This window comes from Urocitellus parryii, unplaced genomic scaffold (assembly GCF_045843805.1).
Source record: "Urocitellus parryii isolate mUroPar1 unplaced genomic scaffold, mUroPar1.hap1 Scaffold_40, whole genome shotgun sequence".
In the NCBI taxonomy this organism is placed as follows: Eukaryota; Metazoa; Chordata; class Mammalia; order Rodentia; family Sciuridae; genus Urocitellus; species Urocitellus parryii.
The window spans coordinates 7,331,919-7,357,693 of NW_027553586.1; the positions used below are offsets into that span (position 1 = coordinate 7,331,919).

The following is a 25,775-nucleotide window of genomic DNA, read 5'->3' on the forward strand; positions in this document are numbered from 1 at the left end:
ATTAAAATATAGTGTGTGTGTGTGTGTGTGTGTGTATATATATATAAAACCTTTGGTGAGGATTAAGTTGAACCTTATATAAATTTCAGTATTATAATGTTCAATATTATAATCCACTCATATTCTTTAATGCAAAACTATGTCAAGACTAGAGTAGAGGTGTACAGTTAAGATCACTTATGTTATTATTTATATCTTGCTCTCCCTGATAAAAAGGCTACCACAAACCTTTTTATGTCTGTATTAACCATCTCTTTTAACTTTGCATGTCCTGGGACTCAAAACCACCTGGCATCCTTGTCTTTTTCAGAAATATGACCCTTCCTACTTTGGAAGACTACATTATTCATTAAATGTAGTCTTAAGAAAAATAGTGGGGAAAATCACCTTCATGGTTTTTCCTTGCCAGAATGAAGGAGCCCACATCTCAACTAATACCTAAGCAATGGTATGAAGCCACTGACTTATTTTGTTCTATTTTAATGTATCTAATAAGTTCCTGTTAATTTTTTAAACTCCAAGTCATCACTTTCTCTATATTCTACATTATGCTCTTCCTGCCAACATACATTATCAACTTGCACATAAACTTATATTAGCCTTGAAATGACTAACCCGTTTCTCCTGCTAAAGGAGCTCATGAGGGAGTTCTCCATATTTTTTTTGTGTGTGACTTAGTAACATTCCAAACTCAAAGAAGAACTCAAGATCTGAATTTATAGTAGCCACCTCAAAGATAGGAAGGGAGAATGCAGAATAATCCACAGGGGAAATACAATGAAAGGAACAGAATACCAATTTAAGAATGAGGAAATTACAAAGGAAGATGAAAGAACAGCTGATTGGACACTGAAATAAGCAAACTTATCATAACAAATGGAAAATAAGCTCAAGAAACTCTCCTAGAACTCAAAGAAAACGTAACAGACAAGTAGGACAAATCCCTCAGACACAAGCATATGAAAGAACAGTTACAAGAAAAAAAAATACCAAAGTTCTTTAATAAGCTAAAGAGACACTCCTGTCTAAAAGTTCAGAGATTACTTTCAATCAGAGGAAATTAAGAAAACAAAAAACACCAGACATATAATATGTGAGTGATTTTTTTTAAATATTAAAAAAAAGTCATACTAGAAATCATCAAAATAAAACATAGTAACAGAGAAACAAAAATTCAATCTGACATGAGGCATTTCTGAAAATGAAATGCCAGAAGCCAACAGAGACACAGGTACATAATTTTAAGAACTAAAAGTTATGATCCAAAATTTCTACAGTTTTTCAAACTGTTATCCATGTTCAAAGGAAACAATTCCTTTTAGTAGAGTGCAAAAAATAAAACAAAAAGGGCATTTATATAAAGCTTGGTTATTGTGGGCACTTCAGAGTTCTTAGAACTTTATGTTAACTTCTTTAATCTTCACAAGAATCCTCTGAGGAAAGTCTTAGTATGATCTTTGTTTCATTTCCAGGGAAAGAAACTGATTCAGAAAGAAAATAACTTAAGTCAGCCAAAACACAGGGTTGGTGACTGGCCAAACCCAGGAGGTGTTCCTGACAGATACCTGCACTGACTGCCCAAATCCCCCACAGGCTTGTCAAAAAAACAACATAGATTGACTCAGGTCACAGACAACTTAGTTAAAATTATTACAATTATAAAATACAAAATCAGTCAGTAAAATATAGATTGAAATCTAAGCCAGTTAGTACTATTATAAATTATAGGTACAAAATAATCTTGGAATCAAATGCATAATATTAAAAGTGTGTGTGATAAAAAATAAATAGTCTGGCTTTTTAAGGACATTTTACATAAACAGATACAAAAGAAACACCCAAATTATAGAAATTGACTTAAAAACAAGCAGAAGACTTAAAACAACCATGGGAAAAAATTAAAAACCTGTCAGGGTTAAAAATAAAAGAAGCAACCATTGGAAATGGGAGATGGTCTACCAAAATTCCACAAAACAAATTATTCATATGCTCTTTCAAGTTTTCCAGAACACAAAATTAGGCCTCCTGACTCATGTTTTATTAACCTCCAATTGCCAAGAAATCTAAATCTGGTAAAATTAAAATTGTAATATCAAATCCAGCAGGGTTTTAAAAGACTGATAGTGTTATTAAGGCAACTGACAGCTTTTAAAATTATTTTTACTGTACCATGCGTGGGAAAATCAGAGGCGAGAATATCATGTTATTGCAAAAATATGCCCAACCCCACTGTTGGATTTTATCTAGTAGTCTTCATATGAATCATTTAAAGCTATTGCTTTTTCTTAGGACAATATTTGTATCATGCAAACATGAATAAATAACACTTCTAGAGTGTGTGATCTTATCTAAGATATTGAGATTTTAGTAAAAAAAACATTATGGAAAATAAAACAAACATTATGTAGGGCGGGTTCTGTTTCAAAGAACTTGGAAACTTAGAACTTAGAAACAGTTTTACCTGCAATACAAGATTTTATGTAACCAAGTTCTATTCAGCCCTGGCAGATTTAGGCTGTAACTTCTGAGGCTGAGGTTGAAGTGTTAGTTTAACATGATATATATGAAAGGTTACTAGATGAAGTATAGGATTCCTTGAATTTCAGATGAGCACATAATAACTGGTTGCTAAATAAGTATGGCAAGTAAGTATTTTATGATGTATATATGCTTAAAATTTAGTTGTTGTTTATCTGAATTTCAAACTTAACTGGGCATCCTTTAATTTTATTGGTTAAGTTTTATAACCTTATCCATATTTGATTATCTATATCTTCAGTGCTTTGTTTTATTATTCTTGTAGTCTAATTATATAACTATGTCTAAAAATGAAATATTTTGTGGCATATAGTCATGCATAACTTAACAAGGGAGATATGTTCTGGGAAATGCATTGTGGATAGTTCTGTCCTTGTGAATATCACAGAGTACTTACTATCTGATAAGTACCTACATGCAGGATACATGGTTTAGCCTACTGCTCCCAGGCTACAAATCTGTACAGCATATTACTGTACTTAATACTATAGGTGACACATGGTAGTATTTGCAAATGTAAACACAGAAAATCTACAGTAAAAATACTAATAGGAATTTGTAATCTTATGGAAACACCATAATGTGGTCCATTATTGGCTAAAATGTTTTTGTGTGGTTCATTCATGGCTGTATTTCATCAATACACCAGAATTTATTGAACTAGGCCCCCCTCGATAGCAATTTTTTGTTTCAATTTTTGTTATTACCGTAAGTAATGCTAAAATTAGCATTTCTGCCATACATGGTATTTGAACAAATGTTCCCAAACCCATTTGTTCTGTTTGAACACAACACCCATTAGGTATTCATCTAGAACAAGCTTTAAAAGTTATAACCCAAGAATTTCAGAGGTACCCCAATTTTTCCCATATTAAAAGGAAATAGAAAGTTCCTTTTGGTAAAGCACACAAATAATCATAACAAAATAATCAAGATATATTATTTGATAACCACTTAAATCAGTGTTGATTCTTTTTAAAAAAATATTTATTTTTTAATTATAAGTGAACACAATCTCTTTATTTTATTTCATTTCATTTTATTTTATTTTATGTGGTGCTGATATCAAACCTAGTGATTCATGCATGCTGGGCAAGTGCTCTACCTCTGAGCCACATCCCAACCCTCAGTGTTGATTCTTGACCAATGGTATATAACCATCTTATATAACTTACTGAGGAAAAGGGGCAGCAGAATTTTCTTATATCTTCTACAAAACATTTGATCTGAAGTTCTCTGCTCTACCCTACATTGTTCTCATATATGCTTTCCCTTGTCTTGGCCAAAAATCAACTTGCTGATGTCCCATGCCATTTCATCATTAGAAAATTTAAGTAACATGGGCTGGGGTCATGGCTCAGTGGCAGAGCACATGCTTCACACATGTGAGGCACTGGATTCAATCCTCAGCACCACATAAAAATAATAAATAAAACAAAAGAAAGATATTGTGTCCATGTATAACTAAAAACAATATTTAAAAAAATTTAAGTAACATTATTTTCTGGAGTGAGATCACTATTTTCTAGAATGTTCTCTATGTGAAATAACAACCACTTCTCTGCTTTACAAGCTACTTGGCATGGGCTCTTCTTCTTACCTATATACATAACAATTTTCTTTTTTATACTTTGAGCTTTATATTTTAAGAAATATCATGGGAAATAGAATAGACATGATATTCTAAGTCCCTGCTGTAAACATTTTAAATATTTAAAGGTCACTATGTTAGAAATATAGTATTAATAAATTCATACATATGTGATCAAAACTTTTTATACTTATATGTAAATGTGTTACTATAAAATATCTTGGTAAGAATCACACACACACATTCTCATGTTTTCCTCTAGTACTAACTCTTTTTATTTATCTATTTTCATGTATGTCCTTGGGCTCATATCTCCATTTAACTCCATCATTTTCAGAAGTGTAAATAAATAAATGGGTTTAAAACAAAACCTAGTTGGTCCACGTCCAGGCCAAATTGAATGCCTAAAGTTATCTGGCCATCCCATAGCTTTTCCTTTTCTGGGAAAGTTTCCAGTGCCCAAGAGAAACAGAGAACAAGCAGTGGATAATTGTTTCTGTTTCATGGAATTTAAACTAAAAGCACTATGTGGATGAATACCTACTCCAAGTCCTCTTTTTTTAAAACTAAATTATTTATTTATTCTAATTTATTACACATGATGGCAGAATGCAATTCACAGAGCACAGTTTTTCAAGTCACTGATTATACATAAAGTATTTTTCACACCATTTGTGTCTTCATACATGTACTTAGGGTAATGATGTCTAATTCATTCCACCATCATTCCTACCCACCTATTCCCTCCCTCCCCATCCCTTTCCTTTGCCCTTTCTAAATTTCCTCCATTCCTCTCATATTCCACTCCATCACCATTATGAGTAAGCCTCTTCATATCAAAGAAAACATTCAGTTTGGCTTTTGGGGATTGGCTTGCTTCACCTAGCATTATATTCTCCAGCTCCATGCATTTACCTGCAAATGCCATGATTTTATTCTCTTTTAATGCTGAGTAATATTCCATCATGAATATATACCAAAGCTTCCCAATCCATTTATCTACTGAAGGGCATCTGGGTTGGTTCCACAATTTAACTATTGTGAATTGTGCTGCTATAATAAACCTTGAGATGACTGTGTCCCTGTAGAATGCTGTTTTTAAGTCCTTTGAGTATAAATTGAGGAGTTGGATAGCTGGGTCAAATGGTGGTTCCAATGGGAGCAAATCTTTACCACAAGCACATCAGATAGAGCACTAATCTCTAGGATATATAAAGCACTCAAAAACCTTAACACCAAAAAACAAATAACCCAATCAATAAATGGATTAAGGAACTGAATAGATACTTCTTAGAAGAGGATATACAATTAATCAACAAACATATGAAAAAATGTTCAACATCTCTAGCAATTAGAGAAATGCAAATCAAAACTACTCTAAGATTTCATCTCACTCCAGTCAGAATGGCAGTTACCAAGAATACAAACAAATATAAGTGTTGGCAAGTGGGGAAAAGGGCATACTCATACATTGCTAGTGGGACTATACATTGGTGCAAGTCCTCTTTTTATGACTGCAAAAACAATAGAGGATCAAATGCCAAAGACAAGTGAACAGCTTCTGAAGAATCAGAAAGAGCCTGCAGCTTCCAACATCTGTTCTGCCTTTTTAGACTTTGAACTATTTTTTCTGCTGCACAAGATTATGCAAATTGAATACTGAGGGAGTCAAACAGGCATCCCTCATATCCTAACAAAAGTTCATTGTCAGGTATGATGAATTCTACTCTTATATTTAGAAGTTTAGTGTTATCACAATTCTATGTATGTGATATAATAGAATTTGACTTGTGTGTTGGTTTTCTAATTTGTCAAGTTTTATTAAACCAAGTGTTTCCATTTGCAAGTTTTTCTTACCTTTTCTATTAGATGCACCACAGCACTGAGCAGTTCGTCCATGTTCTCTGTGGCTACATTCATGGTAATGTTGTGGAGCACTCTGTTAAGAATGTCTTCATCAAGGGGCTGATGTAGCTGATCGGCAAGGCCCCAAATCACCTGTGACTATGCATCAGAGACAAGAGAAATGTTGGCAGTACCGTATGCTTTATCAATTCTGGCACCACCTTTTGGGCCCAAAAGCACAATCTGAAAGTGTTTAGGAAATGGACTTGAAGACCCTATATCTGGCGTTAGGTTGACATCCAACATGGTGTTGCTCTGGCCAGGTTCAAAGACCAATGTGCCTTCATTTCTCATAAAATCCTTTCCAGTAACAGTATGAGAGTACGACCAATTGTTTCAGCACTCCTCAACTCCTGCAAAGGAAACAATAATATATAAGTGAAACAATGATGTCTCTGAACATGCCATAAACAAAATTTTATTTTGTAAAAATAAATTTCTATTTTGTTAAATAATTAATAATTTGTAGAGATAAACATACATCATACAGTAATGGAGTTTGGAAAGACAGGTTCTTTTGAGTGAACATATCAAAGAAGAGAACTAGAAAAGAAATGTTGCTTTTTGCCCATAAATGTCTCCCAGGTGAACACACTAAAAGTTGTGCTTTAGCTTACACATGCTGGAGAACATACATATGAAGGAACAAAAGAAATATTAACATTTCATTCCTACCTGGAAATTTGTTGGAGAGGTAGTTGTAAAGTAGGGAGGATAAGGAGGAGGCAGAGAGAAGGAAGAAGAAGGAAGAATAAACTGGTCTCTTGCTCACACTTAAATACAGGAATGCAGGAATGTGTTATAAGGTCCTAAGTGCATATATCTCTCATGTTTTCAGTTTGGTTATTAAAAAGTATTCAGAAAGTTAAGCATGAATACTTAGTCACGGAAGAATGAAAGGAATTCACATTTATTTACAACTGAGCCAACAACTGTGAAACTCATAGTATAGCCCAGGATTGCAAAATATAGATGCAGAATTAAAGAGCAGGTCACTCATAGGAACTATTATTCTAGTGAAGACTTACAGAAAACAGAAGAGCTATGGAATTAATTATCTATTAATACATGGTGTTTTGTGACAAAAAATAGACGAAGTACGGGAAGGGAAAGGTCAGGGCACAATTTTAGATAATGCTGGTTACAAAAGCTCTTGAGCTGATATTAAAAAAGACCTCAGTGAAGTAAAGAAATAGGTTACATGATGATCTCAGCAGAAATATTCTAGATATCAGGAGAAATATTCTAGGCAGGAAGAAGAGCAATCACAAAGTCCCTGAAGTAAGAACCATCTTAGTATAAGTGAAGAAACCAGAAGGCCATCGTGACTGGAAGCTCACATGAGAGGTGGAAGGGGTCATTTGGGGTGGGCACATGATTGGAAACACGGAAAATACAAGAAAGTGGCCCACTTCATTCAATATTTTCATCAGCTTTCAGGCTGTTATCTTTATTGTTCTTTTAACAGGAAATAAGCACAGAGGCAGGAAGAAGGCACACGTTTTTGCAATAGTTCATGTGAGAAATAGTGGTAGCTTGATTTAGGGTCCCAGGAGTGGAAAGATTTGAAGTACCCAGACTGGGAATGTATTTTGAATATAGAGTTAAGAGGACTTTATGATGAATTCAATGCTGGGTTAAAGGAAAAGGAAAATTGAGGATAAAGTCTAGCAGTTGGCTTTGATGAATAAGTAACTGCATGAATGATGGAAAGCTAGGGGAAATATTGTTGAAGGAGATATCAAGAGTCAATTATCATACATATTAAGTCTGGGATGCCTCAGACACTGAAGCAAAGATTTCAAGTAAGAAAAATCAGATACATGAGTCTGGAAAAGGGGAGGCAATTGACAAAAATTTGGGAGTCCTCAACTTTCAGGTAACACTTATAGGTCGGCATAGTATAGCCTGGAGAGTGAGTCTGGGTAGATTCCAACAGGCATTATCACCTACATTTACATCAGAGAGGAACTCCCAGTGAGGTAATATTAAGAGCAGGAAAGTACCACAACCTAGAAACCCAAAGGGAACAGCATCCTTCGGGAAGAGGAAGTAATCAACTATTTCAAAAAATTAACAGTCCATGAAGACAGTCTTTTAAAATCATCTGCAGAACAATGATAGAACAAAAACCTTACTGAAGGAAACTACTCAAAAGCTTATTGGCTTTTGTATTTTAAATGGTTACACTATAAATATGCATTGAATATTATATAACAAAAATCAGAACAAACATTGTTGAATGAAATAAGGATGCCTCAGAACACAATTTCAATAATTTAATTTGCATAACTTCCTAAACAGGTAGACCCCAAAAACATATGGTGGGTGGTAAAACTACAGATAAAAGCAATGGAGTAGTTAAACATGAAATTCAGAATAGAGGTTATCTGTAAGATAACCTCTTATATCAGAGAGGGGTTCATGGCCCCTAGTTTTAAATTCCTGGTAAAGCTGGATTTCTCACAGAGGTGGTGGTGTTTGATTAGTATGAACTGCATATATACATTTTGTCCACTGTTTTCTGGTAGAATTTGTTTCATAATTCAAATATTTAAAGGAAGTAAAAAAATCAAAATGTTCTTATATTTATAAAAATGTGGCACAATCAGCAGTATGCTATTGGAAAGTCAATATAGAAACATTTGAATAAACACGCATTATAAGAATAAAAAGTAAATTCACAATGTTTCTTGAACTTGTGTACTCTGAGCTATTGCACAAATATATAGATGATTAGCATCTGTTTTCAAATTTGGTTTAAAATATAGATGATTAGAATCTGTTTTCAAATTTGGTTTAGCTACAGGCCTATTTAATGGAAGCTTAACTAGAATGGGTGATCTTTTCATTATTTCAAGTAATTAGGATGGAAAATTCCTTCTTTATATCATCAAGACTTAAATATTGTAGAATATATGCTGCCTGTATTTATGTATATGGGAATGTATTTATGTATATGGGAATGCTGACCTAACAAAGTATATGGATGTTATAGTGACTATTCTAACTTCATTAATCTCTCCTAAGTAAAGTGAAAATCATTATCATCATAACAAAATGGTGACTTGGCTCATTACTATGTTCTCATCTTTCCAGTTCTTGGAAAGCAGAATTACACAGCTTTATCTTCTAGCAATATGCCTAAAATTCAGAAAGAAAGAAAGGCAGGGCAATGAAACAACAGGAAGTTATGCAAATGAAATGAAACACCAGAGAGGTAAAATTATATTTTGATTTTTTAAAATCATACTTGTTACTTTTCAATAATTGTAGATTAGCATGCAGTTATAAGAATAATAAAAAGATTTCCTACACCCTTTATTTAGTAACCCTTATTGGTGGCATCTTGCATAACTATAATATAAATCATGACCAGGGTACTGGCATCAATATAGACAAAACTATCAAGACATTTTTTTTTTCTTTTTCTCTTTGGTACCAAGGATTAAACCCATAGGCACTTAACCACTGAGCCATGTTCCCAGCCCTTTTTATTCTTTATTTTGAAATAGGGCCTTGCTAAATTGCTGAAAGCTGTCTTTGAACTTGTGATCCTCCTGCCTCAGCCTCAAAGAATCCTTCAGTTGACTTTTGTCTGCACTCTATGCCACCCCCTCTTTCATCTTTGGAAACCACTAAACTCCAATTCGATGATTTTTTTAATTTTAGGAATATTATATAAATGATATCATACAGTATATAATTTGGGGATTTTTTTCACTTAGCATGATCATGTGGAGGTGACTCTGGTTGTCATATGTATCAATAGATTATTTTTAATTCTTACTGAGTTGTGGTTCAGGGCATGGACACACTACAGTTTAACCATTCACCCATTAAAAAGAAAATGTTGTTGGGGCCTCAGTAGCTCAGTTGGTAGAGCATTTGCCTTGCATGTGTGAGGCACTTGGTTCAATTCAGTGCCCCTGAGTTCAATCCCTGGTACCGGGAAAAAAAAACATAAAAATAAAAAAATATTTGTTGAAGTTATAAATTTAAACAGAATAATTAACTTGCTCTCAAGAATTCCTTGAGGATAGATGTATGTCCAATACACTTTTATGTACTTCATCTTATCCAGAAACCATTTTACCCATACAAGGTAATTAATAAATACTATTTATTGATTGTGAATAAGCATATATATTTGGAGAAGAAAATCCAAATCATATACAATCTATCAAAAATTATTTTTAAAACCAAAAAAAAAAGAATAACTCTACCTGAATCTTTCCTAAGAGTCTTCCAGTTCTTTCGAGGACCAAGGATAAAATCATTGTGGATTTGGGGTTAGGAACAGAAATTTTGCTTTGATCGAGAAATCTTATAGTGCTAAATGGAGATTCACTCTTGCTGATGGTGATTCTGATCACTAGGTGGCGCCCAAGGATCGCTCCACCAGTAACTCCAGTGAGAAGAATTTCAAAAGGCTCCTCAAATTCACTGCATAGCGAGAAGGAGCAATTCTGAGTCTAAACATATTAAAATGCTTGTAAAATCCAAATAACTAGTCATTTTCCAAATTGATCATACATATTCAAGGCACAGTATTCAGACTCCAAATGGAAGAGGAGGGTGCTTAACTGAAAGCATGAATGATCAGCATCAATATTACATAACCTGGGACAGTTATTAGACTTTCCTCCTCTCTTTTCAGTTGCTTAAGGCTTAAGGAAGTGCACTGAAGGATGTTTCCACATTCTGATTAGAGTTTTTAAGTCTCCAGAAATAGAAATTATCTCTTCTATTTGAAAGGAAATGACATAAACAACGATGGTCCCGGGACTCCTTTCCCTATGCCCAACATCCCCTAAAGTCTTTCATCTGCTCTTTCTCAATGGGCACATGTATTATGGGTGCATGTTAGAGTCAGATCTCAATATCATGTTTTATGTGGGCCCACACATTTTCCTGGATTACCAACCTTTCACTGCCATCAGTGATGGAGACATTTATAAAACTTAAGTTCTGTCCATGCTGAAAGGTGACTGAACTGCTGTGCAGCATATAACTGACGCCCCCTGGAACAGCAGAGGAGCTCTGGGAGATGGCATCAGCAGTCACAATGCCATAAGTTCCATGCAGCCTCACCACTGGGATCGCAATTGCTCGAACATCCTCCTCCACTGTAAGGGGAACTGGGAGTTAACTGGTACACCGGAAAAAGCAACCAACTTTTATACGATTCAGACAAATCAAACTAGGTAACTAAACATGATGTGACAAGGCAAGCTATCACTTTAAAAACGATTAGTGAAAATTTCATGACTCATTTTTTTTTAGAAATAATGTAGTTCACTAGATGCTGAAAGTTATAGTGAACAGTAAAGGTTAGAATCCACACAACCTATTTAGTCATTAGCATAGGCATTTCTTCTCTGTGTACCATGTACAAACATAAAGACTTGGTTTATAAGACAATGTTAGCTGGACTTAAGAAACTTCAAATTTATATATGGATTACAAATTTATATATGGATTAGTTCTAAATAGATTGTTGAAAGATAATAATATAAATAAATAAAATGTATGCTACTTATATGAATACTTTAAAAATCTACATAAAAATTCTGTTATGGTTTCAGGTCCTTTAAAATATACTGTGAATATGAAAATGCAACCTCAATGCTTGATTTCAATTTAAAAATTAATTTTAAAATATTTATTTCTACTTGAGCTCTACTAACCTCAATATATTAAAATATCATTTCATAGAGTTCACATATCTAGGGATAAATAAGAGTGCACTTACATAAAAACTATATATAAAGAGGTATTACCCCATGATTCCCAAAAAGAGAGTGAATCAAAATTAAGAAATGGAAAAATTAGTCAAAATCCTATTTCTTTCTTCATGCAAAAATTCAACACAAATTGTAATATCTTGCATGATTTACCCATAAAAGTCATTATTAACCAATTCTTTAAATGATTTTTTGATGAACTTTAAAAATGTCGAGATAACCAAAGAATTTTGACAGAAACAATGGAGCCAATAAATTACTTGCCCAAGCAAGATAACATGTTAATTTTTCAGATTAAATAGCATTTTTATTTGTTATTTTTAGGTATACATGACAGTAGAGTGTATTTTGACATGTTATACATACACGGAGTATAACTTATTCTAATTAGGATCCCATTTTTGTGGTTGTACATGATGTGGAGTTTCACTGGTCGTGTCTTCATATATGAATAAAAGAAAATTATGTCTGATTCATTCTACTGTCATTCCTATTACCATTTCCCCTCCCTTCCCTTCATTCCCCTTATATTCTTCCTTTGAATAAAACCATTTCCTAGAAAGGGAGCTTTCTCTTTCTCCCTAGAAAGGGATATAGCCATAATTCTCTGTACTCTTCTTCTATAGAAGGGAACTTCTACAAAGGGAAACTGATACTCAAACTATTTCCAAAAATAAGATCAAGATCCAGACACTACCTCCACCTGCACCAATAACAAAGTCATTTCAAAGGTAATTATTCACTAAAAAGTGAATATTCACTAATTTCTTATGACATAGGAAATTAAATAATTTAGAGAAGTTTTCATTAAAATGTTTAAAACTGAAACATTTTAATAATCCTAAGGTTAAGTATAATTTTTTTTTCTACAATCACTTATTTTTAACCATTTGGCTTTGCCATACACAGAATGGTTCAAGACTTCATATTGATAATTAAAAACATTTTCAAAATTAGTAAGTATAAAAATATAAAGGTATATATGTGTGTGCACACACACATACACACCAAACCAAGAAAATTTTACATATGCAAATTCAAACTGAATACTATGTTCAGGTACTTTCTAATTGAGAAGATGGTGGAAAACATACAACTAAGCCACTTGGACTTACCTTTGAAAGTAGTATACTTTGGGTCAAATTCAATGATTCCCTCTGCATTATCATTTTTCATTATTATGATTCGAACAACAGAGGTGTTTCCTATTTCAGGAGGTTGATCTATCTGAAGTCCATTTTCTTGGATGGTAAAATCATATCCTCTTTGGAAAGTCATAAAAAATAAAATTTTAAAACACAAAAAATAAATAACAAATACATAATTGCTTAGCATGAATTGAAAGATCCTTTGGGATATTTTAGCTCCTGTAACTTAGCTCTATTAAGTATTGTAATACTTTTAAGGATACTCAACACTAAGGTACTCCTTTTTTTAATGATGTTTTGAAAAGATTTCTGTGCTTCTCCCAATTACTGGCACCTTCATGAAACCAAAACTAATATAAAATCACTAAACTTGGGCAATGTGAACATAGTAAATCTATTAGAAAATTTGGAAGCAACTGAAATAAGACAAACCTCTGGAGATCACTTCTGAGCACATGTATAGTAATGAGCCTTGGGCACTCAGAGAGTAAACCAGGTAGGGGTGAGGTTTACATTGCTAGGTTACAAGGGTTGCTTTAAAAAATATAAGGAGTATCTTTTTGTTAATTAAATTTCAAGTTAAACCATCAAGATTTAAGAAAATAGTTTAATGAAATTATAATTCCACTATATTGAGGGCAGTTTACTTATATAATAACATTTCTACAAAAGACATTTTTTAAGATAGATGTTATTCCCATGGAACAGGCTTTGACTTACAGGGCTCTATGACACTTTATTTTCTAAAGATAAAAAAATGACAGTGAATGATTTTAGTCCTTACAATTCTCAAATTCTGTTTACCTGATATTTATAACCTACCTTGTACTGAAAATTGAAAAGTGGTAAATAAATATTTTGTATTAGGCAAAATTGGAAAACTGAGGATTAAAATATTAAATGATAATAGTAACTATTATCAGTACTCTGAGATGGGTTGTAAATTAGCTGATTACCATACACTAGTATCAAAGTAGTAGTAATTCTAGTGAGCAGGCAACAAGGAAAAAACACTGTGCTATACTACTTTCTTTTTCAGATCAAAGGAAGTCCAGAAATTTATCTGGAAGGACACACTTCTCTCCCAGAATTAAACTTAAGTAGAAACTACTTTTTTAAAAAGCCAAGAAGGCAAAAATCTTTAAGTCCCCTTATAATCAATCAATAACACACATATGATCTCACATTTAATTAGCTATTTCTTCCAAAATGAACGTATTTGATTCAAGGGGTGACCAGTTTGACTTTTAACATATTTAATATGTGTAGAAATTCATTCCCATTGCCAGTCACTGAATCATTTCTGGGAAATTAAAGATTTGAATTGTAATAAACACAAAACATTTTTCCCCCAGCTAGGATGATGTACCCTCTACTTAAGGCACTGAGAGAGAAATATTTTAGTTTAAAAAGTTTTTAAAGCACAAAGTTATGTAGCAAATGTAAAACTATTTTTATATACAAAAAATATTTCTTCCAGATTCCTATAAACACAAAAGCTATTCTAGTGGAAGGACCCCCTTTGTGTCCTTTGTAAGCTGTGCAGAGAAGAGGAGCTTGCAAAGCTGCTGAACCTGTGAGCTGTTCAACCATGGGTACTCAAGTATGTGCTAAGGGTGTTTTCCATCTCGTCAACTGAGCCAGTTCCATGAAAACAGAGAATGAAAGAGACTCATGATGGTTAAATTTTCATCTTCACTAAAAACATAGTGCACATTAATGGCCAACCATCTTCCACTCAAAAATTTCCCCACTTTAAAACTGATGTTGGGCACCACCCATAAGAAAACAATATAATATAGCTTTCAGACACACAATGGAAGATGCCCCTCCATCCAGTTATTTCTCAGGTACAGAAATAGCAGGAAGCAAATTCTGCCACCCCAGCAGACCTGTGACCTAGAGAACAGTTAGGATCTCTCCTCACCAGATTACTAGACACAGTGTCATCTCATTCCCTGCCTTCTCTGAATGAATTCACAGACCAGAGCCACATACTCTGTACATTCAAGAGAAAAATTAAAATTCAGAAAAGTGCAAATAATAACACCTAGTCTTTTTCATAATTTCCCTTCTATGAGCTGTTGGAACATCACATAGGTTGAAAAACAGCAAGAAAAGAATAGTTGTACGCCTCAGTATTGGTGTCTACACATGTAGCTTTATTCATTCTCTCTCCCTCTTTTTTACTCATTTCCTGTTCTTCTTTACCTTCCCTGGAGTTCCACCTTTAGAATTGCTACAGAAAATTCTTCAGGGCCTTCAGGATGGTCGTCATCAAGGATTTCAACAAGCAGACTCTTCACCGTCTTTCTGGCTTCAAGGAGGAGCTCTCCTGATGCAGAAACAAAATCTGAGCCAGCATCTGCTGTCCCGCTCACAGTCTTGTACCAGAGTCTCACCAGGCCAAAATATCCACCCGAACGGATGATCGTGACATTAACCTAGGCAAAAAGCATTTTCTCATTTGATTTGTATGTCTATTCTACCAGACAACATTATCACTAATTAAAGACTATTTACCAGGATTATGTTGAAATTAAACATGAATTTATAAAGTATATGCTATATGTTAAAATAATGTTAGGAGCAATTTAATGTGTTTGTGAAAAACTTTAGACTATGAACAAGAGAATACTTTTAAAGAGCATTCACAACATCAAAAACAAAAACAATATTAATATTTTTAAGTAAGTCACACCATACCCCCAGTGCTTCCTCTGATACTCGAAGCTGCTCCTATGAAAAGGAAAATCGGCCATAGGGAAAGTCACTGGCCACCACAGTGATGTTGGCCGTGCTTCTGGAGTCACTCAATACGCCTCCCTCGCTGACTTCAGTGAGCTGAAACTCATAGAAAGACTTTTCCTCAGGAATATTATCATTCAAAGCCTAGAGAAGGATGAAAACAATCATTAACAGTAAAATCTGTAAAACTTAAACATTCCTTTTACATAAAAAGCAGCAACAGATTCTGCAATATTACCAACCTCCTCATGGCCCACCCCAACACCACACACACACACACACACACACACACACACACACACACACACAGAGTGAAGGGCATAATAAGCCAGCAACATTGATACCTGTATCACTACAATGGCTGAAGACTGTCCATCTCGCATTGTCAGTTTTCCTGACATTTGAGCAAACACCCCCACAGAAGGAGGGATGATTCTCCAGAACACTGTGACCTCTGCCCAGATCGCTGGGCTGTGAACAAGGCTACAACAATACACAAATGTATATTCAATACATTTTGATTGCTGGTACTTTTCCTAAATGTTTACTGAATCTTTCAACAGTAACCAATTTTCATTTATTTCAAGAACTTAATACTTTTAACTAAACTTGTCTATCAATTATAAACTGCAAGAAAGTACTTAGAAAATACTGAGCTAGTGTAGTGTCAATGTATGACAAGCATATTGGCAAAAACTGAACATTAATAGTGGGAGGGAATAAAAAGAAGTTGTTACAGATTTTTAATATATAGGGCATAAAATATGAATAGCCTAACAAACTTCTCCAAAGAATAATAAACACTTCATACATGTGCATACTAATGGAAAAGGATAAATAATCATCTTTGGATAACTATCACAAAGATAAAATATTGAGTCAAATCTGGCCACTTCATTGATGGCTGCCACCTCTATTCCTCATGAGAAAATTTGAGAGAAACAGACATTCCTATGATCATACTAATTTAGTTATATGATAAGTCCTGACATTGTAACACTTAGAATCAAAATCTTTGACCTTGATGCTTTTTTAAAAGATGGTTTTCAGCTAAGGCAAACATGCTAACAAAGATGGAATATATCTCCTATATTGCACATTTACCTACAGAATAGGGCTGAAAGCATGGACTTTTGATCTCAACGCCAGGAGCTTTCCTTGGTGTAGGTTATGCAAATCATCCATTAGTCTGAAACTTTTTTGGGATCTAATTTCTATCTCAGTCTAAAAGGTGCAGCATTTCCAAATGATGCTACCTCTATGTAAAATCATGATGCATGAACACTGTGTATGCACTAAGAATGGTGTACTATGACTAATCCTTTAAACAATGTCATAACCCCGTAGAAGCAAAGAAAAATCTTGAAGCTCTTACCTGATGATAGCAGTACCCTTATATTTAGCTGAAGGCTCCCCAATGAGGACATGCCTAGATGATGGAGCTATCCCAACTTCTCCTGGCGCTCCTGTTTCTCCCAGAGTGATTATTGATGCACTACCTAAGTTGATGATGACACATAACACAAAAGGATAACTACCCAAAATACATACAGTAATGCTAGAATTTTCCTGACCACAGATTTTGCTTTTTGTCACAGACCCATGAATAGGATGGAGTTTTTATAGCAAAAAAGACATGTAACAATACAAAGTTTTTATAATTAAACTCTGGGCCATTTTTTTACTGTGATTATTGTTGATAGAACACACAACAAAAATTTTCTTGAAACATTCTCTACTGATCCAAGCAACAAGTCATCACAGGAACCATATGATGCCTGTTTCTGAAGTGTCAAAATACGTAGTTTCTAGTTTCAGATGAGAACAGGTAAACACTACATATCAAACATAATGTGTTAGTTTAAAACAATGTTGAATTATAAAAATAATGTTTCCAAAATTTAGGAAATCAAAACCATTATTAATATTTCAAATAAATAATTCCAAACTTACATAAGACAAGCACATCAGAGCACATATGGAGCATGCATGAGGCCCTGGGCTTCATTCCCAGCAGAAAGGGAGGGAGGGAGGGAAGGAAGGAAGGAAGGAAGGAAGGAAAGCACATGACAAAAATGGGATTACATTGAGCATGTTGTTCTGAAACCTACTTTATTACCATAACAATTACCCATGTAATTGTTATTCATTTTCAATGTAGTTGTTTCTCTGCCACATCATTTTGAATGATTGCATAGCATTCTGCCACATTTAACCAGTCTCCTAATATCACATCATTTAGGAAGCTACCATAATTAATTTTATAATGTTGCTTCATAAAAATTTGTTATTTAAAAAGTCACAGCTGAGCAGTATGAAATCTGACCAGTCTTACCAACATCGGGTATTATAATGTTAATTTAAAAATGTACTTACCTGAGTACATCTCATGTTTTAGCAAAATTTTAGGAATTAGAAAACCTAACATTGCCTATCCCTGTAACTACTAATTATCTGCTTTAATCTACTTTTTAATTTCCAAAATTTTTCTTACCTTTTGCGGGAGATATTTCTATCTCATCAATTGGTAACAGCTGAATTGTATAATGCCTGTCCTTTTCCAGCATGGTGTCTTGCAGTGCATGCAATACAATAGTCTTCTGAGACTCCTTCTATAGCAAATGAGAAGAACAATAAATCTTCCAGATTGACCAAAGTCAAACTTTGAGTGTTTTTATTAGCAGAATAAGGTTTATGTGCATAATCACTTTTTCAATCCTTTCTGTTGCCTAGAATAAGGGTTGCATCTAGGGAGAATTATTATACAAAAAAAGTCAACTCTAACTATAAATTCCATTTATGCTCTTAATAGGAAAATTTTTAAAAAATTAACTCATCTCTCATCTCCTAAATTTACTGAAAAATTTCAATACTGGAGTTCAATCTTTTAGAGGACAAATGGTTACATCGTAATGTAAACTGTAAAAAGTCAAAGATTTAATATCTGTAAGGGGAGTTGGCTCCATTCAAGAAGAAAAACAAGCAATGGATGACCTGAGATTATAGTCACAGCTGCAATCGATAGGCTAGAGACACTTGCTGTAGTTAATTATCACTGACATTCTTCTCATGGCCTGTATTGTCAATGTTAAGTTATCTCTGGCACCTTCCTGGTTAACAATAGTACCACAGGCAGCAATACAGGAGCCTAATTCATAAGGAAAATCTAGTGCTTCCATCCAGGAACCTGGAATTTTATATACACATTTCAATGTTTTTTTTTAATCTTCACCTTTCAGATTTTGTTTTCCTTTGTTCTTATATGTTCCACTTGTTTCTTGCTGAATGCATCCTGTTTTCTTATACTTTTTTCCCCTTGCTGTTAAAACACAGGAATCCTATTTGTTTGTTTGTTTGTTTTTGAGATGAGGTTTCAAGGTCTTGCTATGTTGCCCAGTCTAGTTTTGAACTCCTGGGTTCAACAGAACTTCCCACCTCAGCTTCCCAAGTAGATGGAACTACATATGCATACCACCATGCTTGGCACAGACTATTACTGATTTTATGTTTCATTCCTTTTTTTGTCCTGAATCTTAGGAGCACATTTTGAATTGATCCTCTTCTGGTCTTCAGCCTTCAGCACTATTTCCATTGGACAATGGATGGCCTTTTATTTCTATTTAGTCTTTGTCCTTTATCTGTCCATTTCTTTTGTTCGTTTTATTTTGCTTTTGGGTACTGGGGATTTGAACTCAGGGATACTTTACCATTAAGCTATGTCAGCAGCGCTTTTTAAATTTTTGAGAAATCGGTCTCCTAAGTTCCTGAGGCTGGCCTTGAATTTGGTGATCCTTCTTCCTCAGGCTCCCAAGTAGCTGAGATTATCATTGTGCACCACCATGCCCTGTTTGTTGTTTCTGACCTGGGGTCTCACTATTTGCCCAGGCTGGTCTTCTGAGTTCAAGTGTTCCTTTCATCTCAGCCTTCAGAGAAGCTGGGATTACAGGTGCTCACCAAAGTACCTGGCTTCTGCCCTTTAAATACCATTTGTCAAATCCCTCCTCATCCTGTCACTCACTCTTAAATACATTGTGTCTGCTTCTTAATTTTTCTTTCAGTATACAATATTAAAGTCATCCACATTTCTGCATGCAGATTTAATTTAACCTTTTAATTGGTGTGGACAGTCCACTGTTTGCATTTACAATATTTTCAACATTTATCTAATAAGGACTATTAATATTGTAAACAATATTACCACAAACATTCTTCTACATGCTTCTTTGTATTTACAGTAATTTCTCTGAGGTGCTATTGTTTGAAAATATAGTTAGCGCTCATAATTTTTGGAATCCCTATTTACACATTTGCCTGCTCAACCAGTTTTTTTTTTTTTTGTAACCCCAGAATCAGTGTTCAGGCACTTTTATGGTCATTTGCAGAGATGTGCACACTGGCAAAAACTCTGAGTCATTTTAACATATTTTTCATTTTAAATAAGCACTGCAACTCAGACTTGAATAGCTTATCTAACACAAAACAATATTTTCTCCTTATAACATATCATAAACTCCTTGTTGAAGACTGAAGATTTCAGCTCTACACTTGGGGGCCATTTAAAACAGTGAATTCACCAACAGAAAATTAAAATGGAAATGAAATGGCAATACATTGACAATGACAAAGACATCTGTTTACATTATGAGAGTGGAAACAAGAAAAGTCACGTCTTGTTCTACCTCAGGTGGGAATGTGCTAATTGGGCGAATCTTATTTTCCACCACTATTTGTGTGTTCACAAATGACTGTGAGAGAAGCAAGAGTACTGATTTGGATATTTACAAATAAATTTTAGTCAACAGGCAAATTCACAAATGTAGCATTGTGGATAATGATCAACATGCATCATAAGAATCAACAAGAATCATTACACAGTTATGTTGCCACCCACCTTACTACTCTAGGTATAAGGCAGTTTCCATGTGGTATGATCTCCATTTCTCAAAAAAAATTGACAAGAAGTAATAGGAAAAACTGCTGACAGGTGATTACAAGTAGCAAATGACAATGTTTTTGGAACACTAGTTACAAAAGATAAATGTTCTGGGATAAAAGGTGATGGGGAAGTTTCATGGGGAAATATATTTAGAAGAGTTTCTCTATTAGAGATTCAAAATGTATGCAAGTAATTTTTTTTTAATTGCACCAGGAAAGCTTTCTTAATTCAGTTTGGAGTTTCCCAACTCTATTTGAACACTCAATCTTTTAGAGCAATTATTATTCTGCAGAACAGCAGTACAGAGCAGTGGTTCAAGAAATGCTACTACAAACTACATTAGGAAAACAAAAACAGTTTCTCAGCTTTTTGAAATTTGAAGCGATTAATTTTTGATCATACAATGTAGAAAAAAGTTGACCTTTACTGTATTAAGTTGAGGTATCAACTTGATATTTTATTAGAATTTTTCCAAATGACTTTAAAACTATTTTAAAGGTTTTTGGAAAGCATTTTCTAAGTGTTAGGGGGTTGGTTAGCCTCTTTACAACCATAACATCATGTAATCCTTATAGTCTGTATTCAAGTTCAGCATTACTTGTCCTTGGTTTGCATTAGAAAACCAAATGTGAGAAGAATTAATGAACTTTCCTGGAATCACATGCTAGCAAATGGAAGAGTGAAGATTTGAATCAAAGTTAACTAGCTATGGACTCTGCATCGTTTTTATTTTTTCGATGGCTACTCCCAGTATCACAAGAGAATTAAGACTATAAAGTGAGTAAAGTAGATGAGTATAGATGACAGAAAACTGCAACAGCACATAAATCCTTGAGAAAGTGGAACTAGGGAAAAGAGAACACTGAGCAAGAAATGTAAAATGCAGAGAAACAAATAAGAAATACCAGAACTATAAAAGCCATGGTGAAACAGAGGACTCTCAAAGAAAGGTGTTAGTATCAAATACTGATAGGAATCAATGCAGTGGAAAATATATAACCAATTATTCAGTGCAGTGAATTTGCGTTAGTATGAAAAATAAATGTTTAAGATAAATTCTAAAGTAAAAAGAGCAAGTTACAGAACAGATTGCAGACTAAAATTCCATTTGTGTAAGAATAAGATACATATGCTTGAATATGCACAGAAAAAAAATTGGAATTCCATATAAGAAACTGTCAATAGTGGTTACCTCTGGTAAGTAGCAAAGCAAGATCTAGGAGAATTCATGGGGATTTTACTCTTTTCACATCCATCTGTATTGATTGAGGTTTACACGAAGACACATATTTTTATAACAAATTAAAATATAAAGATGGAGGGAAGGGACTTCTAAGTTAAACTGGCAGCAGGCTGATTGGGGGAGATGCGCCTTCTTCAAATGCACATATAGACATCTTAAGGGACCTATACTGACAACAAAGGAAAAAGAAACTGAGAAAAGGTTTCTAAATTCAAGGCATAATTTTCTCTTATAGAGGTATCAATCTGGGGTTGACTAAATGGCACATGTACATTCCCCAGCCTGAACATAAATAACATGGAGAACCAGGGGATTAAGACCATTTGCTGAGGTCTCTGAACTCCAGGCCACAGAGACTACACTGACCACAATAACTGGCTGCCATAAAATGCAAAGCTGTTGTGGTCCTACTCTCCTCAGCTCTTCCTCTTCACATCAATTCTGATCCTACAATTCACATTATGCATAGAGTGAATGAGATGGGAGTGATGTGTTACATCCCAGGAATTGCACACTTCACATGAGTACACTTAATAAGGTCCCAAGCAGGAATGCACATTTTCCTAGAAGTCCTAACAACATTTAAAAAGTGAATATATTGGATCTGAAGTAAATTTCCTATGTTCATACATGAATACACCACTATGTACAACCACAAGAATGGGATCCTGAATAAGTTATACTCCATATATGTATAATAAGTCAAAATACATTCTGCTGTCATGTGTATCTAAAAAGAAAAAAATAAAAATGAAAAAAGTGCATCTATTACAAAATAGGTACAAGTAACACTAACAAGAACTGCATGAGTGAAGAGATGAAAATTAAGAGATGTTATTTAAGAATAACAATGTCAAAAAATGTAATTCAAAAACAAAAATTCCCCAGAAGCAACAAACAGTAGGATCCAAGCTGTAGAAAATTTTATCAGTGATATACAGAATAAGTTGGGATTTGTAAAATCAGAATGCAAAGAAAAAGGTGGAGATAAAAATTATGTGTGTCACAGTGATGTCTTAGAGCATTAAATTTAGTTTCTCTGTGTGTTTCCTTTCCTTTGTTCTTTATCCAGGGGCCATTTTACTTCTTCCAGGCTACGTTGAAAGCAAAGTTTCTAGGAAATTATTGAGCTAAAGGGAAATACAAGATAGGGAAGAAATAATAGTATTCTTGGGATTGAAATCTTTTGAAGAGGTAGGAAGGAAGCAGGAATGGGTAGAGGGAAAAGAACCAAAATTAGCAGAAAAATTACTCTTATTCACAGAAGACCAAGGGAAAACAGTAGGAGAGATCTCAGAGCAAGCTTTTCTTGAGCATGGCTCTACCCCAGATCTCCATGTAGATTTTCTGATGTCCAGTGAGATCTTATCCCTTCAAGAAAGACTCATTACCCCATGTGCTGGGAGTATTTCAGGCAGACAACTCTCATCCTCAGGCTCCTTTGGAAATTGCCTCATCTGAAGAAATACCTCTCCTGTAGGTCAGATCCTCTTTCTGGCATAGTTCACTCGTGGTGACTTACACAACACAAGAATATGAAACTCAACGCTTCTAAAACTCAGGACAACTTTGAATTGTTAGTCCCTTTTGAAGGCAAGCTATAGTGTGTGGTAGTGTCAGTTCAATACTCCATCATAGCTTGCCTTCAACCCTGCACAATGCTGCTGCTTCTACTTGAACAGATATTGATCTAAGGAGTACTCTCTCCAAAACCTTTAGGCCCTGCATCTCATAACTTTCTCACCAGGAAAGACCTACTGACATATCATCTGTGGACATTCATCAGTCCTGGAGGCTCGCACACTTCTGTAATAATATGGAGCTCAGATATCCTTCATGCAGAAAGACATAGTCAGACGTGACTTCTCTAGTGCCATGAAAGAACTGAAAAGATCACAAAGAGAATTTCCCTGTAAGTGGGGGAAGAGTAACTCTCACAGTCATTGGTACATTTTAAGGCAGTCCAGGAAGCTATTATACAGTTAACTGTGGTACCACTAGGGCTGCCCTGTAGACTAGTATCTCAATTGTCAAAGTGAGCATTGCTGTGAGAATTATTTGTGGGATTAGAGGTCCACCTGTGTAGTAGTAGCCATAAGCAGGACCAGGAGAAGACTGCAGGGGTTGTCAAAACCAAATTAGAACCCCTGTCCTGTAGATATGGATACCTTAGAACTAGATATGCAAGAACAATGGTGCTGCTATACAATTGTACATAAAGGAAACTCAGCCTTCAACCTGTTTAAGACTGGTGACAAACAATTAGCAAATAGGGTCAAATCCAGGAATAAATCCATCCTTCTTGAGGCTGTGCTCTGAAAAGGAATGGCTTTACCCAATAGGGGAAAAGATAACATTATTTGCCATTTGGTATAGATGTTCAAAACCAGAAACCCTTTGTAATCACCTGAGAAGTACATCTAGCAGTTAGAACCTGGTAACTAGAAAAATATGCCCTTTATTACCAAGGAAAAACTTCACAGAAATTCATGACTCATTTCTAAATTTTAAATTCTTTGTATGCTAGGTGAGAAATTTTTCAGATCATAGCTAAGGTATGCAACCTAGATGTTTCCTGACTCACCACTTATTAGATTCTGAGAAACAAAGGGATGCTATATCTGCAACACCTGAAATTTAATGCCATTAGAGCAACCAATACATCAAAAATGGTAATATTTAAGGAGCAATAGTCTGTCAGAGGGCATCACTAATTAATTTATTATTCACCTATTAGTAAACCAAAAGAAAATACTGTATTTTTTTCTTTGGTTGTGAAAGCTCTGAAGAAAAAAAAACAAAGCACGACCCCTAGTTTCTGGTTCTACTAGTTGTAGAAACCAATCATATGGTCAAAGAGATCCTGTTCATTCATCAAAGTAGACAGAACCTTTCACCTTCACTTGTTGTTGTAGAGGGCTGAGATACATACAGAAGGATTGTAATGGGCTTCCCATTCTTAAATTATGTATCTTGATTCAGTTTTCTGAGCAGCTATAATATCAATCTTTTTCTCAAAGTGTACAGGGATGTTAAAAATTTAAAGCATTTGTAAAGCTGAGACTATCTACGAGATTGTATTAATATGAGACACAATCAACCTATTCTTAGTATAAAAGTTTTGTATACTCAGAACTTTGCCCTCAGTCAGAGAAGGAACTGTAAGATGTTGGCCGTGGGATAGAAATAGAGTGTGAATTAAACAATCTGACAGCAGAATTGGGAGTTTTCTCCCTCTTTCTCTCTGAGAAGAATTTTTTAAACAATATCTTCATTTTATTTTTATGTAGTGTTGAGGATCGAACCCAGTGACTCATGCATGCTAGGAGAGTGATCTACCACTGAGCCACAACCCCAGTCCTCAGAGAAGAATTTTTTTCCCCACAGTGTATGGAATTTCAAAATATTCCAGATGTATTAAATACTATCATATAAATTCACAGTAATATTATGCTAAGAGAAATTAGACAAAATTAGAGAAACTACAAATTATAAATATCAAATTAGAGAAATATAACAGGAGTCCTCATGCTGCCATTACCTCATCAAAATGAAGTGTCCCACTTAAAGGACTGAGATTATCCTTAGCTTTCTCGTCTGTAGTCCACCGAAGTCGGAAGGCGCCCTTTCCCCCTGGGGACCAGACAACTGTCAATGTCACATATGAATTGTCATCAGAAAACAGGGAATCATTGACCATTATCTGAAAGAAAGAAAATCCAGTAACACAAAAAGAATAACAGAAGAAACAAACAGAATCTTCTTTTCATGATGACTGCAGTTTTCGAATTTAGAATTCTATTCATGAAATGTTACAATCATGGCAGAGAAAAATATTTCACCCCACTTCCTATCCTTCTTAGACACTCAACAACATGGCATTTCCCATCTTCTCTTGCAACTAGATGGAGCCACTGAA

The 25,775-nt window shown here is 34.6% G+C and overlaps 1 pseudogene; it reads right to left on the bottom strand.

The window, feature by feature from the left end:
• LOC144252332 (transport and Golgi organization protein 1 homolog) overlaps positions 1–25,775 on the bottom strand; it is an 80,267-nt pseudogene that overhangs the window by 37,216 nt on the left and 17,276 nt on the right.